The 6,676-nt window shown below is 41.6% G+C and overlaps 1 long non-coding RNA gene across 1 annotated transcript; it reads right to left on the reverse strand.

The window, feature by feature from the left end:
- Positions 1 to 514: 514 nt before the first annotated feature.
- On the reverse strand, positions 515 to 4,778 carry LOC310853321. The gene is made up of 3 exons (XR_014568772.1): positions 4,649 to 4,778; positions 3,231 to 3,332; positions 515 to 1,941 (listed from the first exon to the last, which is right to left on the reverse strand). It is a non-coding gene; the product is annotated as an uncharacterized lncRNA (long non-coding RNA).
- Positions 4,779 to 6,676: the final 1,898 nt, after the last annotated feature.

A 6,676-nucleotide genomic window follows, 5' to 3' on the forward strand; every position in this document is an offset into this window, starting at 1 on the left:
TATTTATCTCACCTGGAAATAAAGACAGACCAGTGAATAATATTTTGTATATTTTAAACTATAGGATACCTGGTTAACATCAAAACTATAATGTGTCTAAGCAACATGCTTTATAAATAACATTGTGTACATTTGTGGTCAAATAAGAAATATCTATTAAAGAAGAGTAAAAGCGACATACAGTAACTACATTATTTCTGAATCTTTTGCCTTTGATCTCAGAACTTCTCTGCACAATGAGCAAACCATTCGCAAAGCTCACATGCAGCTATAACTGTTTAATTGTTCTAATAATTTCATATAGCATTTGTCTTGATATAGAACAGCCCATATGCTACTACAGGACACTTACATTTCATTTCACATAACGACAATAAAGTGACATGACAATTCACAAACAATGATCAAATGAATAACCAACTGAAACACCCAGTGTGTGTGTGTGTGTGTGTGTGTGTGTGCACCTGTATATACAGTATATAGACAAAAAGTGGGACTCCTGCACATTAAAAGAAAAACAGGCCAGATCCCAGCCCATATGGGGATGCTCTTTATGTCATTTCCAGGACGTCTTCACCAGTTGAAATAATATTTAAAAGAATTGGGCAAAATCCGACTAGTTATAATGACTTGCCTCGATCAGACCCTCTCTGATTCATCCAGGGACGTCAGTCTTAGTGGGCAGAATAATCAGGTGATATTCTGGGCCAGATCTGACTAGTTTTGGTTTGACTTGATCTGGCTCCAAACAAGACGTCACCAATTCGTCCAGGTCCTGACCGTGCTTGCTGCATTATGTATTATATTCTGGACAAGATCACCACATCATTTGGTGATCATGTATCATTTGATGAGAATGGGTGTGGCTCCCTGGTGGAAGCACAGATGTTTATAATGTAGGTGTAGTCAAGACGTCAAGCTCTGCAGGTGAAGAACACATCCTTGATGAAGACAAAATGTTCTGGAACCTTCCATCTACAAACTTCTAAAATAGCTAAAGTTGAGTTCATGGTGTGACTGCAATTTAGTTTAGACTGAAAAAGATCATTGTTACTTTCCTTTCCTGTAGGCGCATCGGTCAGCTGCCTCTTCCTGAAAATATGTAAGACCAAGGAGAAAATTGTGGACTTCTGTACACAATGGCAGAGGTCCTACACCCCCTCAGAAGAATGGCCCACGCGGCGAATGCTTGCGGAGACCGTGCCACCAACTACAACTAAAGGTTTTTTCCTACATGGGTCCTCATGTGTTTTTTCAGATCACTCTTTTGACGACAGGCTTTACCACAAAACATACAACAGAAGGGTTTTTCCCCTGTATGAATCCTCATGTGTCTATTCAGATCACTCGATCGACCGCAGCCTTTACCACAAACTATACAACTGAAGGGCTTTTCACCCGTATGTGTCCTCATGTGTCTTTTCAGATCACTTGCTTGATTACAACCTGTGCCACAAACTGTACAAATATAGGGCTTCTCCCCTGTATGAATCCTCATGTGTTTCTTCAAATGTTTCTTTTGACTACAGCCTTTGTTACAAACTGTACAAATAAAGGGTTTCTCCCCTGTATGAGTCCTCATATGGTCCTTTAGATGACCCACTTGACCAAAGCCTTTGCTACAAACTTCACAAGTAAAAGGCCTTTCCCCTGTATGCATCCTTATGTGTGTTTTTAGATTATCCATTCGCTTAAAGCCTTTTTGACAAAACGCACAAATATGTTTCCTCAGAGTTTCAACTTGTTCAGTTGAGGTGCTGGCCAAAGGTTCTGTGTCACTGTTTTCAGCATCATCTTCACTTTTCACCACTCGTGATGTGTGTGTTGACTCATTAGGCTCCTCTGGTCTTTGAAGTAGCTCCTCATGCTCGTCTTCAATCTGTGAAGGCTCTGATTCCTCCTGGACCAGACTGGGACTGCTCTCTTGCTGATGCCGTTTGTCTAGGCAAAATATACAATGAGAGAAAACCATTCAATGTTTGAACTTGAGTAACGCATTCATGACTTGTCACAGTAAGAGGAAAAATTGTGCAAAAGTTCAACCTCTGCGGATGTCTCTCACTCGGTATGATGCGTTTGAAACTATGAATGAATTAATAATTGTAAGGGCCATTTGAGCCATGTTTTGTAGAGGCTCAAATGGCCTAAGATATTTTGGAGCCTTTATTTGATAGTGTAAAGTAAGCTGACAGGGGGGAGAGAGATGGGGAGTGACACGCAGCAAAGTTCGTCAGGATCGGGAGTCAAACCTGTGACACGCTGTCAGGCTGGATTAGCAGTAGCACCTAGGTGCCCGGACCGCTAGGCCGGGCTGGGACGGCAAATATGCTATAGGACAATGGCGAGATGTTCGTTTTGGACACTAGCTAGTAATAAATCTTTATGTTGAACTCTATGGACATGTTTTAGACATCAGTTTCTTGATCACAAGTCTGAACTTCCTCTGCAACCTGTATTGCCTAAGAGGTATAGGACTTGGGCATTACAATAATTGTTAATTATAAACACTTTCACTTCTGCCCACAGGGGTGCCAAAAAAGTTGAACTGTCTCTGTCATACAAACATTATTTATTCCCACATCTTACTCATATCCTGACAGCTGCACCCCACAACGGACTCAGCCAAAGATACTTTCCTAGATTTCTATGAAAATATAATAATTATGAGCTCATTTGACAGCCCTAGCACTACAACCGAACAGAAGAGAGAGAGCGAGATCATTTTCCGGCAACGGTGTCAGCCGTGGAACACACACAGCAGGCGGCTTTAGGACTCTGACACACTACCCCAAACCCTAAACCTAACCCTAACCGCAAGCCCGACGCAACGCATGGCAACTCCCGCGGAACACCCGTGGCAGGCGACAGTGTTTCTCGGCGGCATCAGTCCGACACTCAACCCTTAAACCTAACCCTAACCGCAAGCACTACGCAACACATGTCGGACTAACGCACTGCCACGGAAGCGAGCGGCAGTCGAGTGTCTAAAACTCCCCAGTTTCCCCAGCAGCTGCCACCCCTTCTCTCGGCACCACCGCGGTTGTTACCGGCAGTTTACCGGCACTGCCGAACGGACCGAGATGGAGCGGCAGTGGAGTGACATAATCCCCCGGCAGCTGCCGGCCCTCCCCCCCCGGCGGCATCGTGGCTGATGCCGTTGCCGGAGAATGCACTCCCTCCTTCTGCAGAAAAGAGAGAAAAAAATGAAGAAAAGAGAGCATGAAACTTACTGGTGTCTAGGAGTTGTCCATGTTTCCGTTTAATAGACCTGGTCCTCCTGGATGGTGCTGGAGAACTCATCTTCACCTGCATACTGGACTCCGCAGACTGGTCTGGAATGAAGGAATAGAATAATTATGGCATGGTTCTCCATTTTTTAAATGTCAAGGAGCCCCAAATTGATTTGGGGTTGTGTGTCAGGGACCACTAGAAGACAAGATTTGTGTTAAAAGAAAAAATGTATATTAAATAGGAGATAAAAGCTTGGAATTTCTCAACATTTGGCTAAACTTGGCTTTACCTGTGCCACTTAAAAAGGAGCACTTTACCCATTTTAAAACATCCCTCTTTATATAATTGGTCTTCACATATGCTCATTATAAGATTGCACCATTTCTGTCTACTCACTCTGTGTCTCAAGTCATTAGTGGGCTGTGGACATTTCAGAGTCAGACACCTGCCTAACAGTGACATCATCGATAGGCAGGTTTGGTCATTTCAAACATCTTTTAAAGATATATATATATTAACACAAGAACTTGGCTTCTATTTCAGCATGCTACATTTCCAGGAAGAGAAAGCTCCGGTTTCTATTAGCTTGGAATACCCATGATTGGTATAAAAATTCGTTTTTTCTGTAATGGCAATGCCAAAATAGGGATGCCAATCATGCCAGGTTAATTGTTTAGTAATAAGTGTTTTCTCAAATAAGAAAATGTAAAAATATCGGTATTTTCCTCTTACCCTGAAGAAGGCAATTTGTTTGCCGAAACGTAGGTAACTCAGTCAATAAACAGTATTTTTTGCATCGTGACTACGAGCTGTGCGACCTCCCCTTTCTATTTCAAGTTCGTCTCCCGTGGTCAGCACCTCAGTGTACGGTCTATCTTTTTGTTTGCTAAAATATCGGTATAAAACACCAGGTGGGCTAGGACTCTCTCTCAGCATCGGACCAAAACTCTAATATTCAATTTAATGCAATTATGCAAGGCAACATTAAGGAAGCTCTGGTCCATAGCCCTAATGCTAATTCTGAGCAGATCGAGCTAAGGGACAGATGAATGGGAGTTCTGTACAAAGAATGACACACATTTACAAACAAAATACAAACACAGACAGATAGAAGAGAAATTAAGAGACAGACAGACAGAAGATGAGAGATCAGATGCCACCTCATGCCAGTATCCTTTATTCCTTGTAGGCATATTAAGTACTAGTCTAATTCTAGATTCTAAAGAGAGAGAGGGGGAGAGAGAGAGAGAGAGATGAGAAAGAGAAAAGAGAGAGAGAGAGAGAGAGAGAGAGAGAGAGAGAGAGAGAGAGATACTAGCTAGCTACACACAATAGGGCAGGCAGTGCAAAGCTAGTGTGAGGAACTTAGGAAGTGAACAGAATAAAATATCAATTCAAAGAATGAAACATGACATACCAACTCTGTACAACATGACGACTGGTTTCAACATCCCCGCTGCGCTGTTGTTTGCACGTTTCTTTCTTCTCATATGGAACGCCATGTTAGTTTTGACTAGTGTCGTGATCGTTGTTGTTGAGCAAATAATCACGCATCAAGAACGAATGATTCTGCCGGTCTTGACTTTCAAAATAAAATATCTGAAGCTGAACACATATATTTTGAACCTCTTCATTGAATCATTTTACAGTCATGTCTGATAGTTACAAAAGAAAATATAGAATGAAAGAAAGAAAAACAAAAGCAGAGCCATCATTGCATATAACAATATTAATTATGATGTTTATTACAATTTAAGAAGATAGCTCCGCCCCCTTCTATCTTCTCCTATTCTTTTCAATAATAAAGATCATTCAATATCCATCCGATAGTTTGTGGAATCTCACGTGTATGAAACAGTGACAACATGCACTTATAAAACAGTTAGAATGATGAAAATAAAAAATAAATTAAAATATCAGTGTGGGAAGTGGGAACTGTGGGATTCGAACGGTCTTTGCAATGAACCAATTATACCTGGAGAGCTGTGCTTTTTTACAGTCTATGTGCTCAACCCATCACACTATAATGCGCTGACAGCTGATAACTGGTGACTGGGTTTTTTTAACAAATATAAGCACTCCGTTGAACTGATGAATGAATAGCTGTAGAAAGTCAATGATGTTGGTATAGTCACACCCTGTCCATGAAACACAAACTCTTCTGTGGAGACTGACAAATGCAGAATATCGTATTAATCTTTTAATTTGAAAATCTCGAGCAAATAACTGAGTAGCCTACACTGTGCAGAGCATAAAACAGCACCACCTGCTGTTGTCTAGCAGGCAGTGCAACATGTCAACTTGTGACTGTGATATAATATGGTACTATAGTCACACCATATGAAACAAACTCTTGCCATTGCGATCAATGAAAATATCCACAGGGAAATAGGAAATACAAGGACAAATAGGCTCTGATAGTGATTTTTTTTAAATTAAAAGTTGTTACATCCTCAAGATCCACAATCAAAGTCAGCTATTCAACAAGCATGAACATGTATAAGGAGACCATATTCAAACGTTGTTCTCTTGCAGTAGGCTACTACACAACACTCATACAGTTACTGTATGAAGAATACCTGAGTGCCACACAGGCTGTTATGCTTTTGAAGTACCAGAACCTCAAATGGCCTATGCCTTCAATAGAAATCTGAAATCTGTAGCCTAAATGGGACAAGTGCATGGAAGCATGATGCACATGATTATTGCACATTTGAGTATTGTAGCACCAACTACATGGCCATTTAGCAGGCAATCCTATCCCGAGGGCTTAGTAGCCTTGGTAACCAACAGCTGCAGGCACTGGGGTACAATTTATGTTTATTTATTTAATTAAATTAAAATTGTAACCCATTTTTCACAGGGTGCCAATTGCCTATAAGATGTAATCCTGGGCGCTACTATCCATCTGCTAACCTGGGGAGAGTCCCAAACTGAGCTCTATGGTTCCTTCAATGCATGAGGAGGAGTGAGCAGGGGGAAGTTTGACTGGGGTACCATTTTTATAGTCTTTTTTTTTTTGTAACCCATTTTTCACCCCTGTGTCAATTATCTAATGTGATCCTGGGCTCTACACACCCTCCGCCAACCTAGTCCCCATATATGGGGGACATGGGGAGAGCTGACCCAGGGGGTCCCGAGAGGGGCTAGGCAACAGGGTACAATAAGCCTTATTATTATTGAATAAGGAATCCTTTGATATTTGATATTGTGTACACGTGTGACAGAGGAAATTAAATATTATTGTACAAGTTCTCATTTTATATCATACCAATGCCCACCATTAGCTATGTATCTGTCCCTGATGGTCTAGTGGGTTCCCCAATTAATTTTCCTCAAGGGCCATATTTTGACTAGCGTACCAGGCTGGGGGCCGAGTCTGCACGCGCGAGGTCGAGGTCTTGCCCTGAAAATTCATTTTCAGGGCAAGACCCCATTTGAAAAG

Source organism: Protomyctophum parallelum, assembly GCF_964188405.1.
Source record: "Protomyctophum parallelum genome assembly, chromosome: 22".
In the NCBI taxonomy this organism is placed as follows: domain Eukaryota; kingdom Metazoa; phylum Chordata; class Actinopteri; order Myctophiformes; family Myctophidae; genus Protomyctophum; species Protomyctophum parallelum.